Genomic DNA, 27,128 nt, shown 5'->3' with positions numbered 1-27,128 from the left:
TCACCTGAGTTTTTGATCTTAGCCATTCTGACTGGTGTGAGGTGGAATCTCAGGGTTGTTTTGATTTGCATTTCCCTGATGATTAAGGATGCTGAACATTTTTTCAGGTGCTTCTCAGCCATTCAGTATTCCTCAGGTGAGAATTCTTTGTTTAGCTCTCAGCCCCATTTTTTAATGGGGTTATTTGATTTTCTGGAGTCCACCGTCTTGAGTTCTTTATATATATTGGATATTAGTCCCCTATCTGATTTAGGATAGGTAAAGATCCTTTCCCAATCTGTTGGTGGCCTTTTTGTCTTATTGATGGTATCTTTTGCCTTACAGAAGAACGAAGACCAAAATGTGGACACTTTGTCCCTTCTTAGAATTGGGAACAAAACATCCATGGAAGGAGTTACAGAGACAAAGTTTGGAGCTGAGACAAAAGGATGGACCATCTAGAGACTGCCATACCCGGGGATCCATCCCATAATCAGCCTCCAAACACTGACACCATTGCATACACCAGCAAGATTTTGCTGAAAGGACCCTGATATAGCTGTCTCTTGTGAGGCTATGCCGGGGTCTAGCAAACACAGAAGTGGATGCTCACAGTCAGCTATTGGATGGATCACAGGGCCCCCAATGGAGGAGCTAGAGAAAGTACCCAAGGAGCTAAAGGGGTCTGCAACCCTATAGGTGGAACAACAATATGAACTAACCAGTACCCCCACCAGAGCTCGTGTTTCTAGCTACATATGTATCAGAAGATGGCCTAGTCGGCCATCATTGGAAAGAGAGGCCCATTGGTCTTGCAAACTTTATATGCCCCAGTATAGGGGAACACCAGGGCCAAGAAGTGGGAGTGGGTGGGTAGGGAATTTGGGGGGGGTATGGGGGGACTTTTGGGATAGCATTGGAAATGTAAATGAAGAAAATACCTAATTAAAAAAAAGACAGAAACCTTTGTGAACTATAAAGTCAAGAGAATAGAGGCCCCAGGGAGTGGAGAGGTCTGGGGGTGGGGGTTGGGGAGTGGAGACATCCTCATGGAGATAGGGGATGCAACCTGGGATACAGTCTGAAGCTTATGACGAAAGCGTGAGAATGAATGATGTCTTTAAAGTTGGAATCATTTGTTTTCAAGGTGACATTTTTCTGGAAGGGAGCTGTGGAAGAAACTGAGAGCTACTGAGAGTTCTGGTAAGAACCTGGACATAAAGAGCAATACTTCATGCCTATTGAAGTGATATTAGATTGTACCAGACACAGAACAGGAGAAAGAAACATATCTGATTCACAACATGGGAGAATAGCCACTCTTTACTGGAAACATTGGGTTTTCTAGATAGTCTTAGATTCTACATTTTCATACTGTACCAAGTCTCCAATGTGTAATCATCATAACTGTAATGAAGCACTTAGTAGAGTCATTATTGCTTTGTTATTATTCTCTTAGCATTTCAATAGTGAAGGCTGGGATTGTATCTCAAGTGCTTGGGTAGGTCGCAGCACATTGTATTTATTCAGAAGGTACAACGAGTATGTAGGCATGCAAGGACAAACCTAAGCTAAACCCGTTAGAAGGAAATGTCTAGCCATGGTTGATCATACACAGCGTCTTAAGTGGGGATCAAGACCTCACATGGGCTTGTGTGATTAAATGGGCGGGGCAAGTGTCACAAAAATTTGACAACAGTAAGAAGCTTCTGAATATGCATTGAAGAAAAATTAATTTAAAAAAACAAGTGTACAATGAATCTGAGGTATTTCTGGCAGCACTCACCAATGTTACATGACTCAAGGTGGCCTTGTGTTTGACCACACAACATGCCTACTTCACACTGAGCCTATCATTCCGCCAAGTAGGATCGGATCAAGCAACTCTGAAAAAACCCTAGGCTCGGATTAGAAACATGTGTATACTATGCATTTCAGTGATTTTTATTAACATGCAATGTTGTCTATTTTTACAGAAACATAATGTCTTAATTACAGAAAGTAAGGAAGACTTTTAAAATTTTTGTCATCATGTTATAGCATAAATTAGCAAGTATTTGTATTGAGCTGTGTTAAAAATCTTTGATTTTTAAAATTGTTATTTGAGAGGTTAATGGCTAGTGGGGGTAAATGTGATCAAAATGCACTGTACATATACATAATATATATTTTATATATGATAATGTCATGATGAGACCCACTTTTTGTATATTTATCTGCTAATTAAAACATAAAAATAGCTATTTGGCTTGATGAATTAGTTATCATAGAAATTAAGTACATTCGATTGAGGTTAAAACATAATTTCCAACAATTTTTGAAATGTATCTCTCACATGTATCCTTTATGGGAAGCATATTTTCAGCAGCAGTGATTACAAAATATCAATCAACTCTGAAAAATGTTGAAGGTGCAAATATTCAGTCATGATACAATGGTTTAATTATTTCCATAAAAATAAATCAGGACACCTATTGCATAACTATACATGGTTTCTTTGTGTAGTTGTTGTACATAAATAGTTGTACACTTATTTTTATGTGCCCCAGTCACATAAAATTTTCTCAGGCAGATAAAGGTCATAAGAAGAAAAGTTAAATGTTGGTGCTTCCCAAATAATCATTTCTCTATATAAATAATACATGGCCACCCAGAGTACTTTTTTTTTCAAAAGAGACAGAAAGTCATCATATACTCAGATCTCTTTGTATATCCATGTTTAAAGTTAGAGAAAATAGCCTCCAACATCTTGCAGTTACAAAATTCAGTCTGAAAATGCCATGATTTTTATCACATCATGCCAGAGACTGAAGTGACAGGGCTTGTAAATGCAATATTAAAGGCTTCTTGATAACTTATAAGGGACGGTTGTTCAAATTTCTATGCTACATAATGGACTGTGTTATTGCATTGAGTATAATTGAAGAGGTAACAGTAGATAATCCCAAGGCTAGTGGATGAAGAAAACACTTTTAAGTAGAATTGTGGAGTAAAGATGACTTTTCATGCTAAGATGGAAAGACCTCTAATCCATCCATATAAAGTTCTCTCGGCACTGTGAAAGGCTGTGAAGTCAGTTCCTTTCCACACTGAGGTCAATATGCATACAAACACAAAATTGATTCCCTTGAAATATCACCTTAATGAATCAATGAATAAACAGAGGATGGAATTAAGCTAGCATATTCTCTGTGCTGCTATGAATAGGGTACTACCAATTAGCTAAGTAATCCCAACTCTAGACTTGGTTGACTCAGTAACTCATCCCACATCTAAATAATAGGATGTTAATGTGTTTTAAGCCATTTAAGGGCTTATAGTTAAGGTAAGTGGACTCATTAAAATTAATTGAATATGTCTATCAAGCCCACAGCAAGATGTTACTTACGTAAACTTTATACAATCACCTCTTTTATCTAGAGCCATCCTAGACTACAGATGACCAAGGATAGTCATCAACATGTGTGTCACATCTGTGTTCTGGAACTTAGGATTTTCTTAGGATGTTTTATGTACTTAATATAGTCTTATATTCACAGAGACCAAGTAGTGCAAATTATTTGTCAGCTCCTAAAAGTCCACTGTAAGAGCAAACACAGTGTGTGTGTGTTTGTGTGTATGTGTGTGTATGTGTTTGTATGTGTGTGTATGTATGTGTGTGGGTATGTGTGCATATGTGTATATGTGTGTGTGTGTATGTGCATGCGTGTGCGTGTATGCTGTATCAGAACATGGACATTCTCAAGAGTAACCAATACCATTTAGAAGTATGAGTGTAAGAAAATAGATTAAAACAATCCAACAAATATAAACATATAAGGTGAACCAGCATGGAACACTGGCACTCAGATAGAGTGCACAACTACTGCCTACCACATGGTGCTTCCCAGATAATCATGTCTACATGTCTATACATAACTGATGCATGGCTACTCAGAACCCCTTCCCCCTGTTTTTTTTTTTCAAAAGAGAAAGAAAGTGCTCATATACTCAGAATTGTTCACATATCCATGTTTAAAGTTAGAGAAAACATCTTCAATTCCTTACAGTTATAGAACTCAGTCTGAAAACTTGACTGAAGTTGAATATATTATAATCTGGAAACAGTGATATCTAAACACTACTTCACTTCAAGATCTTTATTATTAAAATATTGAAAAATTCCCATGACAGACTTTGACACTTGAGAAATGCCAAATTTCTTACGAAACTGAAGTATAATCTCATTTTCCTACCCAAAGATAAAATTCTTAGACAAGGATCCCATGCTGGCTTTCTAAGAAACTGCCTATTACCTTCAGATATGAAGTTATAACAAACTGTGAAACAGCTTTTCCCAGGCATAAATGACACACCCTAAAACATTCTGTAAATGGGGTGCTGTCAGATGGTGCTGAGCATCTTTAAGCCATGAGAATACCATTTTGTGACAGCTTAAAACAGCATGGTCTTTTGTAGACTTAACTAGAGAACAGTGTTAACAGTCATGCCTCCTTCCAATAACCAGTCAGGAGTTTTGACATACCAAAACAGACATGAAAATAATCATTGTGGCACCAAAGATGTCTGAACACTAAGTTATACTTAAAAACAAAGAAAACAAAACAAAAATCCGACTAAAATGCTGAATCAAGGCCTGATAGAATCTTTCCTCTAGACCATCTCTCGCATATGGTCTCTCTCTAAAGCTCCCCCTGGGCTGCCTTTCATGAACATCTCTCTCTTTTTAGTTATTCTCACCAAAACATCCTTTCTTTATTTACCTTTTTATACCCCAGTCTACACTTTCTCCATTCACTCAGAATCCACATCATTGTTTTTGAGGGATGTTTAAGGGAACCTGTTTCCTTCTTTTAATGTAGGGAGCTTACTTAGATGGCAATACCATATATCAATCTACAAGAGAGCACGAAGTTGGTTCCACAAGACCTTGACATCCCACTTGGATGGAAACACTCCAACAACTGGCAAGAGGACTGCAGAGGTCTGAGCCCTGGCAGGAAAATCCCGGTAGAGGTCACGGATTCTTAAATATCTTGAAGCAGTGAACTTATAGGTTTTTTACAGTATGTATTTTAAAAATAATACAAAAAGACTTTCAATAAAGTATATGAAAAAGAAAAACTGTCACAACAAAAAGGTACTTTCTTTTTGCTTACAAAACATAGTATACATACTTTGCAGAAAACTCAAAGAGGAAAGCACCAAGAAAAATTAGATTTCTTTATATATGTTTCAGATATGTCTACAGTTGGCATTTTGGCACACACCCATCTATTCTTTTATCACTGAAAACCTACCAGTTCTGTTTTCTCCCCTGGGGTCTCATGCTTTAGCACAAACATTGGCAGAGTCAATGTTGCTCTCTACACTATTCTATGAATGTATGACAAACAAAAGCTTTGACTGCAATTCTCCAAGTTGACCTTACCATCAGTTCAGAGGAAATAAATGGCAATGCATTGAGAAAGAAGATGGATTGCAGAGCTAGAGAGTTGGAGTTTGAATTTTCATAAAATAAATGAGTCACCTCCTGGCAGTTTATTTGTCTTCTAACTAAAATATGGATGGTGTCTTAGTTTGGGTGTCCCTTCTGTAAAGGGACATCATGACCAAGGCAACTCTTATAACAACATGTAATTGGAGTTAGCTTACAGGTTCAGAGGTTCAGGCCATTATCATCAAGGTGGGATACATGGCAGCATCCAGGCAGGCATGACACTGGAGAAGGAACTGAGAGTTCTATATCTTGTTCTAAAGGCAAACAGGAGAAGACTGGCTTCCAGGCAGCTAGGAGAATGATCACGAAGCTCACTCCCAAAGTGGCACACTTTATCCAACAAGACCAAACCTACTCCAATAAGGCCACACATCCTAATAGTGCCACTTCCTGAGCCAAGCATATTCAAACCACCAAAGATGGTGATAAAAGTATAACAATGATAATACTTGTGGTAAGAATGTGAGAATCAGATGGAATGATGTATATAATACTTAGAACAGTGCCACTCTGAATTAAGCACACACTCAACACTCCTAGTAATGATGGCTTTGGGGCATGCAATGGATGACTTATCGCTGCTAAGGGCTCTTCCTAGGTGACCTTAATAAAACATAGTTTTTTCAAAGTCCTATCAAGGATAGGACCTGATATTCAGATCCTCTTGTTTGGACCCAATCTCTGCCTCTTATCATGTGGGATCTGAGTACATCACTGGGTCATTGTTTAACTCACATCATGAAGGTATGATGCTTAGTTGATGGTTCCTAATCATTCGAGAAGAGGAATTCTTCTAACACAGCAATTTGCTCCTGATCTCGGGGCTTCTGACCCTTGGAAGCCTTCTAAGGGCTTCAGGTTAATAATCCCTTATATCACATGCTCCTGGTGGTTCGTCATTCTTTCCATGCTGTTCAATGCATTGAAATGGTCCCATGTTAATGATTTCTGAGTTGACTATGGCAGAAACAATGGACGGGTGAAGGGGGATATTTAGGAAACAACTCTTCCTCATGGAAGATTTCCCTGTTTTCCATCTTACTGAACTTCCTAATTAAATTTCCTTCACATACTTTCAGTTCTTGATGTACTCAGAATAGGGAATCTAGCAGCACTTATTTATATGCTAATTTGCGACAGATAATTGTACTCTTTCTCAATCCCAAAGGAACAAGAGATGTTCAGTCTCATGCTTTGTTGCATCCACTGGAGTCTGAGGCAGTCTGTGCAAAGTCAAGGTGCAAGAGCCCTGAAAAACAAGCCTGGCCTGGAGAGCCACACTGAACTAGCTAGCAATGGGATTGCTGATCTGTATGATATTGCTATGTTGCAGACGATGCACCCTGATGCCTATACATGTAGGATGTCTGTCTCTACCTATGTGTCTTAGAGTATGGCTCAAACCTCATGTCTCTAGATCATATGGGTGTAAGCTCAAAATGAAGACTGCTAGGAGGGACTTTCCAAATCTACCCTTTGCAGAAGGCCAAGTTTGAGTTGGGTGACCTGTAGCTCAACTTTCTTGCAACTCATTCCAGACATACTAATGAGAAAGTATTAGTCCTGAGCTAGAAATATGCATTTTCCAAAGGAATCAATTTTTCTTGTATCTGAAGTTTGGACTTTCCAGCATAGAGAATTGTATTCATGTGAGGAGAGATACTTTATTAAAATCCTCCAGGACTTAGACCCTTACCATCATTTATATCATGATGATATAGCGTGAGATAACTTCATAGGCCATGGATGATAGACATTACCAGGAAAATGCTGGAACCATCTCAGAGCTTTGATTTTTTTTTTTTTTTTTTGAAATTTGGAATAACAATGCCTGTTCTGATATGGTAATTCACCATTAAAGAATATCCACTGTGTTGGCAAAATAAAATCCACTATACCCACACATCAGAAAAATAGCTAATTCTATAAGATTATGAGAAAGCTGCTTATATAACCACATAAAAATATCACTGAGTCCTGAGAAAAACAAAGTCCTCATCAGCATATGTCTACTTTACACATGACTGTTTATTTGAGGAAAGTAAGGGAATAAGAATATACATTTGTATCTTATTTGTACATAGATAGAGAAATTAAAACTGCTTATTATAGGGGACCTCTTTGCAGGGATAGAAATAAGTAGGACTTGCCTGATAAAATTAAATCAAAACTCCAAGACAGCTTTAGGCCTTTTTCCTAGTACCAACCTACTTAGAGTAAGGAAAAGTGTGTTTAAAGGCAGTCACTTGCTAATAACTTCACTTGCTAAGCTCTCATCCTTCTGCTTAGTTTGGAATTTAATGAGTGCTGACCATGAAATTATTATATTTCACTCCAACAGTTGCCAACGTTCTTATCACTCGAATCAGCTTGCAAATCCGAGGGGAACTATCTGGATGAAGTGTTATTATCAAAATGTATCAGTAATTTGTTTCTGAAATGGGAGGAGGAAAGTCTTACATCAGCAGAAAATGAAATTGGAGAAGGTTGCAGCCCACTGGGGACCATATCTTCTGCATCAATTGGTGGGGGCTTCACAGCTCTATCCAGTCATGAATGATATACATGGTACTACAACACAGCTAGGTGGTTCTCTTTGCTGATTGATAGAGTGGACTTTTGGGGAGCAGAGAAATATGCCTTTACTTCAACTCCCTTTTAGCTTTGGCCTGGCTTGTGGAACAAATCCACTGCGATTTCTGTAAGCTTTGTTTCTGAAATTCTCTAGGGGCAGATTTCTCATCAGATGCATTTAAAAAAAATTAGAACACCGAAATCATAACAAGGTATTTTGGAAGGACAGGGTGTGAAACTGAGTTACATAATATTTAGAGTCAGTGCATACTCATGCAAATAATAACACATTTACTTTTATCTTTTAATTTATGAGACTTGGAGAGAGGATAGAAAGAGATAATCAACTGTTGATACCTTCTTTTCAGTCTCATGATTGCATTTTTTTTTCTTTTTCTTTTTTGAGACAAGGTCTTACGTAATCCAGGCTGACTTTGAACTTGCTATGTAGCTAAAGCAAGAGCCTTCCCACCCTGATTCTCCTGTCTCCCCTCCCCCAGTGCTGCATGCATCCTGTCAAGTTTCTATGGTCCTGGCAATTGAACCCAGTACTCTAACAGCTACGTCCCCAGATCCTGATTGCTTTTATAGTAGTTATTGTCGCTGTTCCCATTATTGGTCTAAAACACAAATCTCATTTTTCTCAGCATAGATGTGACATTCTTAGTCTTGGGGGAATCTCTGGAAACTTCTGTTGCTCATTTCCAGGACCTATAATATGAAGATTGCGATATATGACAAGACTGTTGATCCAAATGCTTATTTTTTTCTTTGTACCAAAAATGATGTTACCCTATGTGAATAACTTTCCAAGGCAAAAATATATTCAGTGAGTAAGGTTTGCCTTTTCAGGCTAATGGAATCTGACCATCTTTGATATGAGAAAGTAAGAGGAGACTTAGGATATCATTAGCTTTTAAAGGGTGAGTCAGAAACTGCTGGTTGACTCTGATCCAGGAGATAGTTGGACTGCTCAGATGGGAGTGGCTACAAGGTACCATTTCTGAGTCATCTGCTTGCCTTAGACTTCCAAAGAACTTTCTAAAGATGCCGAAGTTCTGCAATGTTACTGGTGAAAGAAATAAACCTCTCTTGTGTGAGTGACTGACTGTAGCTTGGGATGTCTTCATTACAAATGCACATTTTCTGCCTTAACTAATAAATACAGCTTGATGGAAGAGAAGCTTCTGGGAGTGTAGCTATAGTGAGCAAGAATAGACGGGGTCACAAGAATAGAGGAGAGAAGACTGTTAGAAACGTAAAACCATGTGTCGGCAATGATAAAATGAATATTCGCCTAGACATAGTAATCATAACAATAGAGAATATGAAATTTACAAGAAGATTTCAATCCAGACTCTACACCCATTTATAAAAATTCCTAGGTAGGTGAGAACAAACTAGCATTATAGTTCCCTCTTTGTCCACAGACTCTGTCGTCATCACTAGGTATTCAGAACATGGAAACACGAGGCTCCTTCCTTGTACAGATCAACTCAGCACACGTGCATAGTGTATTAGGGGAGCCACAAGGTGGACCTTGGGGTAGTAAGGTTGTAAGGTTCACAACCTGCTCATGACAGGAAGATGTTGACATTAAGAACTCGTAGAACAGAACCTGGCTCATACAAAGGGGAAGGGATCGATGTATTGAGGTGTATCTACCACCCACCATGCCCTTTGTGGCGAGAGCAGAAACCGCTTAGTGACCATTAAGTAGGAAACAGGTGAGAGGAAGGCATTGGCAACAGGAAGGGTTTGGTGCTGAATCCGTGACTGTCGATTTGAGTTGTAAGATTAGTAGGTCTAGGGCCCATAAAAAAATCTATAAAGAATATAGATTTTTATGGAATCTATAAAGAATATAGAATATTCTTTGGGATAAAGTAAATGCCCATTTTGCTTTATATTGCAAAACATGAGTATTTTAGATATACTTTGATATTTTAGGTATACTTTGAAACACTTTCATTATAAACAACTTTGACATTGTGCTGTTTGCTATAGGTGGCTGGAATCAGGGCTATCCTTTACTTATTTATCATAGGCACGACAATTTTTGAAAGAGTAAAGGGACCTACCATTATTTCTACAATGTATTTTGTGATGTGTTCACTTATTTGCATTTTCTTCTGAGTAAATTCCTCCATCTGTCCATCTCTTCAACTTTTTTTTTTTTTTTTGGACAGGGTTTCTCTGTATAGCTCTGGCTGTCCTGGAACTCACTCTGTAGACCAGGCTGGCCTCGAACTCAGAACTGCCACTGCCTCCCAAGTGCTGAGATCAAAGGCGTGCGCCACCACTGCCTGGCTTCATCTCTTCACCTCTTAATCCATATTGAGCACTTAGTCTGAACTAGACACCGTCTAAAGTGCTTTGTCTACATGGACAATTTCAATCTTCACAACCACTGTAAGAGGCAGGAGCCACTGTACGTGACAAAGAAAAGAAAATGAGCAGTTGACACATCCAGCTATCTTTGGCCAGGAGCACACAGCACCTGAGTGGTAAAATCAGGATGTGGACTATGGCTGCTGAGAGCCCGTAAAATAACACTGTCTGTGAGAGACCGCAAAGTGATTTTTAAAAATGGAACCCCTATACCGTAGCTTGCACAGAAACTGGAAGACACGTGTTTATTACTCTACATAACAAGTTAAGATGGGAAGTTAAGCAATAAGGATATGAATGGAGGTGGGGCTTAGTCAAAAATACAGGCTTAATGCATGACCCAGACTTTGATTCAAAAGCTAGGCAGTTGAGGTCCCTCCACAGTAAATGATCTATGACTGATATTCGAAGAGAAACATACTGCGCCCTTCTCAGGCCTTCAATAATTTCTAAGTTCCGAGCTTGAGAAGGGCCAGAAGTCCCTTCTGTGATTAGCTCTTGACACTATCTAATTGTTTTAATTTTCCTGGCCAGAAATGTAGCTTCTACTATGGCCCATCTTCCAAAGCACCCAGTGATATTTTCTCCAATAAGATTCAAAGGAAGCTATAATATCTTTCCTCTCTTCACTCCACACATTACCAGGGAACAATAAAACCAATTTGGTTAGAAAATTTCATTTCTTCTGTTGCATAATAATGTGGACAAGAGCCTCACTTTTCAAACCATTGGCTGAAATATGGCATGCATTCTATAATAGAAGAATTAAATATTACTTAATAAAAAATCCAGGAAAATATTGTGAAAGATAAGGCTGAAAAAGAAATGCTAAATTTCATAGCACAGCAGCCTTTAGGATTATTTTGATTTTATTTCCCCGGATAGAAATTTAAGAAGTTAGAAAAACACTAATATAAAAAAAGAATATGCTTCAATCATGTAAATTATTCTAATTTAAGTGATCGCTGCTGGACCATCTTTCATCTGTGTAAGAAATAAGGAGCTACAGAGACAGAGTTTGGAGCTGAGACCAAAGGATGGACCATCTAGAGACTGCCATACCCGGGGATCCATCCCATAATCAGCCTACAAACGCTGACACCATTGCATACACTAGCAAGATTTTATCGAAAGGACCCTGATATAGCTGTCTCTTGTGAGACTATGCCGGGGCCTAGCAAACACAGAAGTGGATGCTCACAGTCATCTATTAGATGGATCACAGGGACCCCAATGGAGGAGTTGGAGGAAGTACCCAGTGAGCTGGGGGGATCTGCAACCCTATAGGTAGAACAACAATATGAACTAACCAGTACCCCCCCCCCCCACCACCAGAGCTCATGTCTCTAGCTACATATGTATCAGAAGATGGCCTGGTCGGCCATCAGCTGAAAGAGAGGCCCATTGGTCGTCAGACTTTATATGCCTCAGTACAGGGGAACACCAGGGCCAAGAGGTGGGAGTGGATGTGGGGAGTGTGTGTGTGGGACTTTTGGGATAACACTGGAAATGTAAATGAAACAAATACCTAGTAATAATAATAATAATAATAATAATAATAATAATAATAAAGAAATACATTTGCTCCTATTACATTGAGGCTTTCAGGTGATAAGAAATAACCCTCTGAGGTTGCAGCCCCTGTGAGGCTGGTGGCACTGAAGACTATTAACCACATAATTCAATAGTCTATGCTTCTATTGTAGATAGTCCCTATCTGAACAGGTAAGCTCTATATGGGTACTTTATTCAGTTATTGTCCAAATAGTGTGTGTGTGTGTGTGTGTGTGTGTGTGTGTGTGTGTGTACACATATAACAAATAAAGAGGGCTGTTATTCTAGCAGCATTTGCTACTCTGACTGGAATGTGAATAAACCAGTCGCTAGGGAGAACATTTCCTAAGAACCTCTTTTGTTTCTCTTCACATAACACTCATGTTTCAAAGAAGATAAGGTTGTGGCTTTTGGTTCCTTCATTAGACTTTGATGAGTCCTGAGTCTGGGGATGTCTTAGCCTCTTTGTCTCAGTGATGAATACCAGCAGTGGGCCCAATAGAAGCTTTGCATCACTCCAGCAAAATTTTCAATGTCTTACACCTTGCTTGCCTTGTTTCTGGGAGGACACGGGGAATTCTACTTCCCAGGGTAGTCCATGCCAGAAGACGATACCTGCAAATCCTTCAGAGAGCGCAGTCACAGTAGAATTCCACCGAGTAAATCTCTAGTTATTTGTGGCATATTTAAAGAGGAAACATTGATTTCTAGATTCTACCTCCAAGATCTCAAGCTAAATCTCTTGTGTTAGATAGAGCCTTGTAATCAGAATTTCTAGTTTCCAGACTACAAAGCACAGACGCATCTAAAGAGTTCCCAAGGGACTGGGAAAGCTCAGGTTCCCCAGGTCACTCTGACCATAAGTATCATCACTTGGCCACACTCCTCACATCCCTCCAAGCCACCTAAGGTCACCTTCACCTCACAGAGAAATTTATACTCTATTTGAGTACAAAAATCCCTTTCTTTAACTTTTCCCTTTTCCCTTTAGAAAAATCTCTCTCTCTTGTCCATTTTCTTATGAAACACACACACACACACACACACACACACACACACACACACACACACACACACGTCGTTGAAAGGACAAACATGTAACAAACACCAGATAGATATTGACTCTTGAGGCCTCTTGGGAGAAAAAGCCCACACCACACATACAGGCTCTCAGTCGTCCTCCATCTTGGCATGTCCAACTACAGGTGTTGACTGTAATCTACTCAATTAAATATACTGTTGCCGTTTTATTACCTGCTTTTTTCAAGCTGCTGCTATCTTCTCTAACAGATGCAGTTTTCATGAGGGTAATGCACTTTTATGTAACAGGAACAATTCATGGAGATACCTGGGTGGGGAGAGGTACTCTCTGCTCTGAATGGCTTAGCCAATACTTAGGATTCTCCTTGTGGCTAAACCAGTAAGAGCTTACATACCACTTCGTCCGGAACTTCACATGAATCAAGTAAGCTATCTGAGGGGTAAAAAGGAAGTATAAACATTATCTCCATCCCAATGGCACTGCAGCTAACCGTACAGTGTCCTTCCCACCTATAATTTAGTGCATTTAGCCACAACATCCCCTGCAATAGAATCTGCATTGTCAACCTCTAGTAAGAAAGGGAGCTTACCTTTTCTTGTTACTTTTAAAGCTAATTTTTTCTTAGTATATACATTTTTGTATTTTAAGATACAGAAAGCTAAATTATAAGTTGTATTTGCTGGGAAAAGCTCCTATATCTTTTGCTGTCTCCTCTCTAGTGTTTTTAATACCTTTACCCATACCTCTATCTCTCTCTCTACATCTACATCTACATCTACATCTATATCTGTATCTATATCTATATGTTCCCCATATTCATACCTGACCCACTATTACACCATTACTTAAAATACACGTTTTACCCAACCATGGCCCAACCACTCCACTCCTGTCTCAAATTCTTGTAGGAGACAAGAGTGGAGCAGAGTAAGCTTTCCTTGCATCTGACACATAGACTTCTATCAAACCATCATAGTTGTTAGTGTGGTTAATCTTACCACTGAATATAAACCAAGTGAAGAAGGTTCGCCAGGAAAGGTCACAGATACAAAAACAGTTTAAAGGGAGAGGAAAACTTCCAAGCCAGAGGACACATACACTCTGAATTGGTTACAATTTTTTTGTTGTTGTTAACTCAACACAAGCTAGGGTCATCTTGAACCAACCAGAGGGGTCAAGGACACCACAAGAAGACCTACAAAATCAACTAACCTGGGCCCATGGGGGCTCGCAGAGACTGAACCACCTCAAAAGATCTAGGCCTCCTATACTTTGGAGCAGATATGCAGCTTGGTCTTCACGTGGGTCCCCTAACAAATGGAGCCCATGCTGTTCCCAGCCTTTGGATCCTCTTTCTCTAACTGGACTGCCTGGTTGGGCCTCAGTGGGAGAGGATTCTATTATTTCTGAGGTGAATGCATGTGCCAGGGCAAAATGATACCCAAGGGGGGGGGTCATTCCTTCTCTGAGGAGAAAGGGGAGGCAATAGGAGGAGGAATTTATAAGGATAGGGCTGGGAGGAGGGGAGGAAGGGTGTAGAGTGAATAAATGAATTAATAAATGAAAAAAAAAGAAAGGAACTTTACAATAGAGATTAATTACCTCTTAAGAAGTAGAATTTAAAACTAAGAGTTGGTGATGAAATGTTGTATTCTTACTCATGGAATGCTTTGGATGCTTTTAACATTTTTCCATGTTCTGTGTTATATCTTCAATAGGTGTTAAAATAACTTTAGAAATCACTCGATCAAAAGTTTTAAAGTGTTTAGCCTTATACCCATTTATAGAGATGTAGTCTGAAATGTTATTAAATAAGTCTCTGCAACATCAAGAGAATCATCAAATGTACTTTCTGCTAATTAATTGCCTTGCTTCTTTGACAGTGTTCCTATAGGGAGTGCCTTATATGGAAATCTATTACTTAGAGAATGAACCTAGAAGTTCATTGCCTAGAGCTCACTGCCAATGTCATTTCAATTTAAAGCACATTAGATACAGAAAAAAAATGCAGAGTAAATACACAGCTCTCACAAAGTAAATAGATGCCACAACTGTCATCCTTTTTCATTTTGTCCTGGCACTCTAGGGAACTCAAGGCCTGCTTTCCCACTGAGCCTTTCTGCAAGATCAGAATCTTTCTCAAGGAATGCACTGCCAGCTGAGAAGACATAGAATCACTTTCCCTAGTGGACCTAAACTGTGCACCTTAGACCTGCCTAGAATTCCCAAGGAGGCAGAGGTGGAAAGATACCATGAAGAGATCAGGATCTGCTTGCTCAAGCCAAGAGAAAAGAGAAAGAAAATGTGGCAGTGGATCTACCAAAGGCAGTGACTGGGCTTGGGCAAACCACAGAGCAACACATGGGATGAAGATGGCAGAACATACTAACTGAGGAGGGAGCAGACAGCTGTTTGGTCAGAGAGCACAGGCAAACTGTGGTATGGGGTAAAGGGTAAGGGTGCCATTTCTCACTGTTCCCTTTGATTGTGTTCTGTTCCCAGGAACTTGAGTCAGTCTCCAAAGGAGAGTGTGCTGTGTAATAAAAACCAGGCCACGTGAGGATAGGATCTCTGGAGGGTATGACCTCAAGTAAGCCGATATCCCCCCTAGAAGCTCCGTTCTCTGTTTGGTAAAGTGCTTGGGTGAGAAGGGGTGATTTCTAAAGTCCCATTCAGCTTGCCCATCCAGAACTGTACCCTTCAGAGATAAGCTGAAAGTAAATAGTTCTCTATTAAAAATGCATGCAAGTCTTCCCAATGGAACGCAGAGCCTGGTTATGAAAGTGGTTTTCACCTGCTCCTATGCCAGCTTTGCTGAGGAGTCAACAATGCTCGTGGTTAATCCACTGTAAAGTGGCGTGAGTCCTTCTGTCTAGGGTGGCTTGGAAGTCACCACCCTAGGATGATTTTTCTACACTCCACAGATTGCCCCTGATGGTCTCTGCTCAGCTCCAAAGGACAGGAAAGAGACATTGAGCCTTTCAGGATTTTTAATCTTGTCATTAGAATGACTCAAAGCTCATGTCAAGGGAAACTATCATTCTAGTGGCAGGAACTTGGAGAAGTTGCATCTATGCTTCCCAGCAGCTCTTCAACCCCCCAGATGAACCGAAGTAATATGCACAAATGCCCAACTTCCTGGGTGTGGCCATGAGTGCAGCTACTTAGACTCCACCCTCACAGAGGAAGGTCTTCTCTTGAGGTCTGATCATCTTAAGTTGCTGGCTTGACACATTCTTAGTGATTTTATTTTGGATGTGTTTTCTGTAGATAGTATTCATTGGGGCGATGATGTAAATGTCAGGGATGTGGAGCCAGGTTCAGTGGCAGCACCGCTTCCCATTACCTTCTTGGAGTAGAAACTTTGTCAGCCCAAATTCAACACCTACCCCAGCACTTGCCCTCACTCAGTCTCCCTCTTTAGCTAGTGGGCATCCCAATGCTTGTGTGAGCATGCTATTAATGAAGAACTTTTAAAGATCATGAGTGGTCAAGAGAAGGAATATGCAAGGGAAAGTGAAAGACTTTTTCCTCTTTCTGAGTAAGGACTAGTGAATTTTTATTTTGTACTAGACATGGCAAGTTATGTAGCTGGTTATGTATGTACACAGTAAACATGGGAGACTCCAGACCCATCTCTCCATTGGGATTGCTGATGGTATTTCCCTCAGCATCCACATTCCAGAACCAACTATACCCCTGACCAGAAGAAATAGAAGCAGGTAATGGAAACATTGGCTTATAAAGGGTAGGATAGGAATGTCTCTCTCAGCACCGACCTAGTCAAGGCCAAAGACATCCTCAGCAAGCTCAGCTTTCAGCACATGAAGCTAAGCAAATCATTGTCAAGTCCATTTATTATTCTTTCAAGGGGATAGAGAGGAATTTTAGCCATAATGCATTAATAAGTTTTCTGGAAGGTTCTGAAGGACAGTTTATAGTCAACCTATGAGGTATTCTGTGGCAGTAACTAGAGAGAGGCATTTTCATCATAGTTTCCTTGGATTCCACCCCTGGCTTTTCCCTCACTGGGTGACTATGGATAAGCGGTCATCTGTCTTAGTGTTCTTGTCTTTGAAGCTGAGATCGTGTGAATAACTGAGAATTGTATACTTAGGATTGTGCTCAGAGAAATAATTAATATCCGAGGCCAAGATTAAGGAAAGGGAGGCTTTGAGATTTAGGATACTGAAGAAAACATTTTTAAGATGTTGAAGGAAGAGGCCTTCACTGAAAAAATCTTACTCCATTAGAAGTTTCTATCCAAGTAACTAGGAACTTAACTCTTTTTAGACTATCTAGCTGAAAGTACTTAGGTCATTGCCTGAATATTGCCACATATGCATGCACATACAGGAACATTTAAAATATGAGACTTGGCTTAGTTGCATGCCTATAGTGCTGCTTCTAAAATGATAATTATTGTTTTTTATTTTTCCCAATCTCAGTCTTGCTCCAGTAAAGAGTGGTTCTAAGGAGAATGTGCAAACATCTGTCCTACACCTATCTTCTTAGCTACACAGACTCATTGGACTTAGGGTGATTCTAAATAAGATAAAAGCCACATCTGCCTACACACTCATGATCTAATTTTTCCTACCACAGCCTTCTGTCCCTGCACAGACATAACCATTTCAACTGATGCTTGTAAACTATGTGGGAAAGAATGTTGAAAAGGTGCATTTCTGTCTGTGTTTCCATGTTGCAGGGCAAGTGCTTTCAAAAATGTCAACTTAGTTAAGACACATACTGCCAACTATTTTCTCACCAAAGTCTTAAATATTACAAAAATATACTGAATGGATTATAAGCACCGGTAGCAATTTGTTTGCTTTGTATCTCAGTTTGTATTCTGGAATGAATGTTTATTTCTTAAGACTGTATGCATAGATGCATAAATGGTGGCTGTTGAAAGTAAAACCCAGGAATCCAATGTAATTATCCCTACTTCTCTGGCAACCACGGAGTGCTGCCTTCTTAGAAGGGCTGTATAATTTTACCATATATGAATGTGAAGGGTAAAGAGAGGATGCCTATCAGGTAGGTTAGAGATGTGCTCTAATTTTGCTGTAGGTGAATAAAAGGAACCTGTGTTTGACATTAGGACCATAAGTCATAGATTCTAGTGAATGATAGATTGTTCACTAGAACTCGGATCTAATAGCTTAGAGGGTGAGAACTTAGACAAGCCACAGCTCTACTTTCTGCCAGCTCTTGTGTGTAAGGGAATGAAGTAGGAACTGGATAGTTTATGAAAGGCTTCAAGTCGAATGCTCTGTGATCCTGTTGTTAGGGAATTAATTGATGTCATGTGGCGTGTTCTGTCAAATCAAGAAAGAAGAAACAGAATGTTACTGTAAGTGATCTTTGTCAAAGAAAATAAGTCAAAGGATTCATAATATATCCAATGACATTGGTCTTTTTAGGAAGAGGGCCTCTTGCTGGCTGAAACTAAATATAAAATAAGCCATAAAATTTCACTTCTATTGTAAGAGATTGGGGAATAGAAAGTTACAATCAAACAGGCAAAACGGAACGGATAACATGTTAGAAGACATGGTGATTGACTATGGAGATTTCTACCTTGTCCCAATAGTGACGCCTTAAACCCCTCTGTGCGTGCCAAGGAACAGTTCTTACTTATACAAGACTGTATGACAGGCAATTCATTTCACCACTCAGGAAGATATGTGTCTGAATCCTGAGTCAATCAAATGGAAACTACAGGATTGAAGCATTGAGTGAACCTGTGAGATGAAAATCACTCATAAAATGTAGCCAGTGTTAGCTGGATAATTGCCATTTATTAAGTGCATTGTGTGTGCTAGGACCTGCATCATGTAGCCATGGCCCTCATATTATACAATGCTTACCTCAGCACAAAGGAGAAGTTAATAATTGGGACAATATTCAGAGTAGCAGGTAAATCTGGCCAAGATTATAAATTTGAATGGGGAGTTTGAGCCCAAGTCTGTCTGACTGATTTAAAACATCTCCCCTCTTCCTCATGCTGTCTCTGTTTTGTCTGTCTCAAGTGATGCTTATTCTGAAACCAGAAACTCTAGGAGCCTGACAACACACTGAGATTTTTCAGGTGGATAGGAAAATATGGCGGGCAAGGATGAATGCAGTTCTTATTTTAACAACCATTTCTTTTTTTTAAAAGATACTTTAAGTTTTATTAGTTAACTTGTGTGTCTGGGTACTTGAGTGCAAGTACCTATGGAGATCAGAAATGGGTATCAGACTGACTGGATCTGGATGTATAGGCACTTAGGAAGTACCAGTATAGGTGCTAGGAACTGAACTGGTATCCTCTGCAAGAGTGCTATAGATATTTTTTATCCCCTGAATCATCTCTCCAGCACCTTAACAAGTATTTCTTTATGTGTTGCTTATTGTTGTAACTTGCAGCCCTATACTCTAAAGGACATATAATTTCAACCAATGCTGCATATAAATCTAAATAATTTCACTACTGCTTCTGTTTTGATAAAAAACATATGCATATATAAATACATACATATAGTATGAAATAAAAATGTAAATTAAGCTAAATCTTCCATCTGAGGAGTGGTTAAAACTTAAAATCTATTCAATGACCAAAACAAAACATTGAAGTGATAATTAAAATTATTAAATATTGAAATCCTCACATGAGATGAATTCTCACAATCTATGGGAGAAACAAGGATTCCATAGATTCCTCCTTGGGAGAAAGGAAGAAAAAGGTGTCAGTCTTTGATGCTGGGCCAATAGTGTAATAGTGCTGTGCTTGATACTCTGACTCTATCCTTTGATTCTCCTGGAAACCAGAGAAATAGCATGTCTGACAACATGGAAGTTATCGGTCTGGCTGTCAAATCTAATACATGCTATTTTTGTTTGTTTGTTTGTTTGTTTTGATGGAGACAGGGTTTCTCTATATAGCCCTCGTTGTCTTGAAACTCACTTTGTAGACCACGCTGGCCTCGAACACATAGAGATCTGCATGCCTGTACCTTCTGAATGCTGGCATTAAAAGCATGTGCTACCATTCCTTAATGAACACTAATTTTATCATGTTATATACCTATAAACTAAAGCCAAGAATCTGTGACTGACTTCAGGAAGACTAAAGAGAGGACTGGGCCAGGAATATGCAAATGACACCAACTTCTTGGTTTTACCACAAAACCAAACCAAACCAAACCAAACCAAACCAAACCAAACCAAACCAAACCAAACCCTTTTCCTCCACCTCTCAAAAACCTTTGAAACAAGGGGCAGGATATAATATCTTAAAGAACCACTGACACAAACCTTTCATTCAGAGATAAGTGCTTCTTCACCAGTCAGCTAAGCGAGTCCTACCCTCTAATCACATGCAGACTTATCCAAAAGAGGATATGGACCGTAAGATAATATGCATATCCTACATAGGTACGCATAGGTACCTGTTATAGGCTGAAGGACAGTAAAGTCTCCTCCTTGTCCTCCCCCTCCAAAGCTGGGGATTAGGAGATCAAAGCCAGTGCTCTGTTCACGCTTAACAAATTTTCTACCATTGAGCCACATTCCTAGCCTTTAAGTCTTTTTTCTAATTATCTGCGTTCTATTGCACTGGAGGGCAACCCGTCAATATAAGTGTTTGTCCCCTCTATCTGAAAAAAAAATAAGTGGTGGCCCTACCCAGTACCACTTTGAGCCCAGCATGAAGAGATGGGGGATGCAGTGAGTATTTTTAAAGGGATGCTTACAACATTCTACAAGGCCTGACTCAGATCATGTGAGCAAGTGAGGTACCATTTGTTTCACTTTCAGAGCACTGACAATGTATAACTCCTAATATGTGAGACACTACATACTTTTAGTTGAGAAGCTAGGGACCCTATGTGAGCATATCTTTACAACATCACCAAACTTCCTGCTTCTTGTTATCTCTGTCTCTGTTGACTGGACTCCCTGATTCTTGAGAACATTTGAACGTGAGGCCAATCTTTTCTTTGCCTAATCCCCGAAGTTTTCATATCTCCAGTATCTGAGGAATTAAAATGGATCCTCACCCTTCACCAAGAACTCTGAATGCCAATCTTCCTGTCACTGCTGTGGCTTGGGTCTGGAAAGCCTTCTCAGCACAACTGAGAAGCAGGTAGGAGGAACCTCTAAAAATTGTAGCCTGGTGGGGTGGAGTGAGGTCACGAGGGGGGGGTGTTTGTTCCTTTAAGGAGGACTGCGGGCCATGGTCTCTTGCTTTCTTTGTTTCTAACACCCATGGGTAGAGTGACTTGTTCTGCCCTGCACTCCTGCTATAATGTGCTGCCTCACCACGGGGGCCAAGAGCAACAAGCCAATCAAACACGATCTGCAACACCCATTAACTGCAAGACCACACAGTTCCCTTTTCAAATTCTCTCATGGACAGTGTAGACTCACTTTATATCCCATGACTATCCACTTACCCTACCCAGGTCAATTAAGCTTGCCTCTTCTACCCCTAAGCCCAGGTTGTAATTTGTTCTCAGAAGTTTTCTTCTCCTTACTCCTCACACTGTTTATTTCTAATGCTGTGTATGTCACAGCGGATGCTTCCTAGGAAAAGGCTTTCATTTCTCAACAGAAATGAATGCTTTCTTTCTTCTTCCCCACTGTTCTTCATTCACAATATTGAGAGTGTGCCCTTCTTACTGTGCCTTTTTGTTAAAAAAAAAAAAAGAAAAGAAAAACGAAGTAATTTCCATTTATAACTGTTTCAAGAGTTGCATTTTGGAGGTGTCTTTGTAGAACACAGCAGTAAGACTGCCTGGTGGTCCCTCAATGTGTTCACACCTCACTGCTTGACTAGGTGTGTTCTTCTGTGATGTCAAATGCCCTTGGCTTAATAGGTTATCGGGGAGTGAGGGAGCGAAGGAGGTGGGGAAGAGCACTCACCAGTGAGCCAGTGCATGCTAGTGTGAGCTCATTTCCTTCTCTCAATGGGCGAAGTACATTTTAAACATAGGCTACTGCACATTTAGGCCAATTCCCCTAAACATGAAGACTAAGAAAACACTTTATAACTAATAAATGACTTTAGCATGGGTACATGGCATAATTGTAGTTTGAAAATTACAATCTGTACAAATCCAAAGCAAGCAAGTATTAAAGATACAAATATTTAAGAAGTTTTGAAGAATATGGTCATGCTGTTCTTTGCGTTCCAGTGTTAACAGAAAGAGATTGTGCCTGTAATAGCCCATCTGACTTGCCCCTTGTGCTGTTCCTGGTGCTTCACTTAGGTTCTCCTATATCCATTTTGCTTGATGCTCATCTGGGTACCAGAAATACAAGGAAGACAAACCCTCTGCACTTTAATGGAAATTTTTGCATGATGAGTAGCAATCACGCATGTCAGGTTACAGCAACTCCAGAGCCCACTGTGGAAGGGAAGGCACTTGAAGCAAGCTCTGGGAAAGAGGAGGGAGGAGCATTTAAGTACCCAAACTACACAAAGGACAGAATGGATTTCATGATGGAAGAAATTCAAACTCATTATGACTGGACCTTCTCCAGATGGCCGAAGAGGGACTTCATTCTATGAAGTGGGAATAGCACAGAGATAAATAATAGCCCGAACCAGTTCTATGTATTATCACACCTTGAATACCATGTTCCTAATTATTGATATAAAGTATCTTTGGGAGGCATCATAATCTATAGATAATAATTTAATATGGCTTATTATACAAACTCAACTGTAGTTTTTTGGTTACCAAAATACTTTAAAATAACAAACACTTTTTGCTCTATTCTAGAGTCAAGTGACCTCTCTTCATTTTACGAAGTTCAAAACTGCCGGTGTGAACTAAACAGTAGGCTGAAAGTTCTAAGCAGAAGCAGTATCTTTTAAGAGGCATAATGAAGTTTCCTTGCTTGTCCCTACCTCAAGGTACCATAATTACTATGTGGGTGTAAGTAAAGTCATTCCAGGAGCTGAAACACTCATCTAGGAGTGCTCTTGGAGACTCTTCATGCATCTCTGACTTTGCAAGTTACTCCTAGGGCTGTGGGCTGTTGCGAGAGCTAAGAGTTCTGCATTAATGAAGGTAACCCAGTGCAGGAGCAACAAGGCTTTTTGGAGTCAGTGCCTTCGGAGTTACAAGAAGGACATGCCTAGCTTGGCATCAGTGGTGAAGGGAATCAAGGACAGAATCATGAAGTAAACTGCATTTTGTGGTTGAGGGCAGGTTGAAGAGGAAGTAGAAAAGTCCTTGGTTTGGGGGAAAAAATGCAGATAGAGATGATTGCAAGGAAGACTTTGCTTGGCTGTGGGCTATCTCCCCCAAATACCTAACAAAGTAAGCTTAATCCCCTTTCTAGAAGGTAATTTCTCCCAAGTAGGCGAAGACTTTAATGTCCCTTGTCTTTGATGAGGTTCTCTCATCCATGTTCTAGATCCAGAAACATCTTGGCTCTTCCTCATCCTCTTCATTTTCTCAAGGACTTGCCGAGATGGTTACCCTACTTTTCCTATTGTCTCGATCTATATATAGGCCGTGGAATAGCTGCTTTTCTTGTTGTGAATTATATCTGTTAATGGAGGAGCCTAACAGCAAAGGGTAAGTCATTGACTCTCAAACTTGTCCCTTAGATTTAAGCTTGTGTTCAAGTCTGACTCAGGTACTCATTCATTTAGACAGTTTGTGGAGCCTTTTCACGCCTCACTACCAAGTGAAGCTATTGGCTCATTCTGGTGGCTAATCTTATTTGCTAATTTGACATGCCTGGGGAGAAAAGGGAACTTCAACTGGGAAGTTGCTAATTGATGTGGGAGGGCTCATCCCTCTGTAGGTGTTGCTGATCCTGTCTTTTGACACTTATTCAATAAAGAACAACTTGAAATGTCAAAACTTGAAACTATAATGCTTACCACTCTCTTACAGATGGAATAATTCATTCCCGAAAATGTTGGCAATTTCTCTATAAATGTCATAGTGACGGTTTCTGGGTAGGTAAGGATAGTCTCTTGTTTTAGCCTCTACAGTTATATTTCTGTTGTTTCTATGCTCAGTATTCCTCTCACACTCCTAGTTACTGGATTTCAAGCTTCTGAGGAACCATCCCACTCTCAGCTTCGCTCTCTACTGCTTAGCTGAAAAATTCACCCAAGTTAGGACTGGAAGAAACAAAGCAAACTTCAGCCCATTGGAGCACAGACTTTCTCTATAAAGCCCATCGATGAGAATTTGTCATCGACTTGTAACCAAAGGCATTAAAATGCAATGCTATAGATCAGGAGTTGTTGCAGGCATCCTGATGCACAGAGAAAGACACTGATTGAGAGTCGATAAGACCAGAGGAAGAACAAGGATCAAACAAAACACTATCTTCTTGAAGCTAAGCAGCTCCTGGGGTTCTGGCTATAGGAACCAATAGTCTTCTTTGGTGCTTTAACTTGAATGCGACTGAACTTGCTCTCTTTTTCACTGATCGCCAGCCACATGAATTGCTAAAGACCATCATGATAGATACTCAGAAAAGGCGATTCTCTAAGACTATTTTCCTTTTTTAAGGCCATGGGAACAGAAAGTCCAATCTACTGTGAAAGACAAGAGTATAATAGAATGATAAAGAGGTTTGTTTGGATTCCTCAAATTTAAAATAGCAGAATAACCTTGGATTTCAGCTATGGGAACGTGATCATCTAAATAAACTTGTATCTCCACAGCATCTATGTGTCTGTATCAATCACATCTGTCTGTGGATAAAGATACAGTCAGTTTAGTGTTCCTCATTCTGATGGATAGTGCATCTATTTTCAAAATTGTGCTTTACTCATTTACATACTTCTTGCCCAAAATCTGACACACTTACTCAATAATTACTAAAACAAAACAAATTGTCACTTCATTATGAAAAAACTCTTGATACATAAATTTCTATTCTCAAACTGGAATCTGTTCCTTTGGGCTCAATAGTCTTTATAAGAGAAGAACAAGGCCAATGGAATAGTGTTGTGGGGGAAACCAACCCCTTGATTTCATTTACATAGATTAACTGCAGTGTGTAAATGGTGTCCTCCAGAGCTAGCTGTACAGTGAGCAATCAAGAGACTGTTTTTAAACTATAGAAAATGACACCACACTAATTATCTGGAATTTAAATGTGATTTCTCTTGATTTTATTTTTCTAAAAGCAACAAGCCTGAGTTTGTCAATTTTCCAAGGACAATGTTTGCAGCTTTCCTTCTTTAGAAGTTATAAATTACAAATTTGAAACTTCAGCACATGACTATAGACAGGTATCTTAGGATTTTATTACTGACCCAAGAATAACAAAGACAAGTTAGGTATTTAATAAGTAAGGACAACTGTGATTCTAAATTTTGAATATTTATGATCAGTAGAGTATACATTTAAATTGAGGAAATTAATATCCTTTACTCATTGATTATTTTTACAGTGTAGATTTTTTCATTAGACATTAGAGGATGTTTCTATCTTCAGGAACTATAGACATTTGTTTAGATAATTTGGGCCAGCTCCATTTGTAGATCGCAGTGCTGGGTGCTAAGGATGAGAGACTGAGTGGAACTGGAACAGTTCTCTCACTTAGAGATTATTTCTGACAGATATTTAGAAGCAAAAAAAATTGATTCTTCGTCTTCTAAAAACTATTTTTCTATTAGCTTGACTGTTTCTCTGTGTCCTTTTCATTTCTGTCTGCTGTTCTCTGTCTCACAGAATTCATGCTATTCCACAAGATGTAAGAGCTCAGAAAGAGGAATACAGTGGAGAGAATCAGAGGTTAGGACATAAAGATTCCCAAACATGGGCTCTGCAATGCAGCAGCAGTGACATACACAGCTAATTAAGCTTAGCTTTCTTGTAGGTGTTTGAAAGGCCAATCTTAACAGGGCTGATGGGAGAATTGAATCTATTAAACACCTGAAAAGTGTTCAGTGCAATCCTGGGTACAGAGTCACCATTCTGTGGCACATTAGATAGCTTTATAGACGTGTACCAAGAATCAAATTGTGTAGTCTTAAGAGGAAACTCCATTCTCGTAATAAAATACTGACAGTGAAGATAGGAAGGCACCATTGATCTCATTGCTTATAGCTGGACAATCTAAGCTGAGGGCTCAGCATGGATAGGAACAAGGACTCCAGGCTCCAGCCGAGTCTTAAGTCCACTCATTGTGCTCCATCCAAAACAACTGCTCTCTATTCAGGATAAGGACCATATCACCCACACAGATGACTATCTACCAAATGGACTGTAATCCAAGCCCTGGGAAAGTCCTGAGCTTTTGCCTGCAGTAAGGCTCAAAGGGCACATTAGATCCCCCTTTGCTTCTTAGACTCCTGAGTTTCTGATTACATTTGGCAATTAGAGTGTATGAGAACAAAAGCTTTCTTGTTTTTACCAACAATTGAATCACTTCAGTGAATACAGGAGAGTTTTACTAACTCTATTGTCATGTATAAGAGGCAAATTTATTGTCCAGATTAATTTTTCTCAATAAAAATCATTGGGTTTGAGAGCATGCTGAGGACTCAGAGAGATTCTTCTTCTAAGGTCTTGAATAGCTTTCATGTGCTCTCCCAAGCTAACTTATGTAGCAGAAAAACACAATTTCCTCTTCCAAGATAGGAGAATTTGAGGATTTTTCACATCAGTGTGTTATCTTCTTACAGCTTCCAGGGAGGGTCTTTTCTGTTCACCCAGATAGCTACCAGAGACACAGAGTCAACACTGGAGATTTCCCCTAGGCTAACTTCTCATGGCATTACAATTCTCTTCTTTGTGATCAGAGAGATCAATGCTAAAAAAATATTGAAGTATATTTTTTTCTGGAAAAATATGTTCTTCTCTAGTTAGGGGTTAAAAATAAGTATTTATTCACGTAGCATAATGTTTCAGGATTAGCTTTCTTGCTTCTAGAGGACTTAATTTAAATTTGAGTGAAGTTAACGTTTCAAAAAATAAGTTCAGTTACTTCCATCTAATTCTATACTGGTGATCAGAAAGAAATGTAAGTTTAAAAGGATGCTGCAGTACACTAGCAAGATTATGCTGAAAGGACCCTGATATAGCTGTCTCTTGTCAGAGTATGCCTGGGCCTAGC

The 27,128-nt window shown here is 39.5% G+C and overlaps 1 protein-coding gene and 1 long non-coding RNA gene across 40 annotated transcripts in view; both read right to left on the bottom strand.

Moving 5' to 3' along the window:
- Trpm3 (transient receptor potential cation channel, subfamily M, member 3) overlaps positions 1-27,128 on the bottom strand; it is an 857,614-nt gene that overhangs the window by 492,825 nt on the left and 337,661 nt on the right. The gene's annotated exons all lie outside the window — the stretch shown is intronic.
- Gm33649 overlaps positions 1-27,128 on the bottom strand; it is a 71,640-nt gene extending 44,512 nt beyond the window's left edge. The window contains exon 1 of the long non-coding RNA XR_386608.4: positions 1-27,128. This exon is cut by the window's left edge and continues 12,278 nt beyond it. This is a non-coding gene — a long non-coding RNA (predicted gene, 33649).

Source organism: Mus musculus, chromosome 19 (genome assembly GCF_000001635.26).
Source record: "Mus musculus strain C57BL/6J chromosome 19, GRCm38.p6 C57BL/6J".
Taxonomy (NCBI): Eukaryota; Metazoa; Chordata; class Mammalia; order Rodentia; family Muridae; genus Mus; species Mus musculus.
Note: the sequence above shows the minus strand (reverse complement) of the source record. Positions and strands in the feature narration are given on the sequence as shown.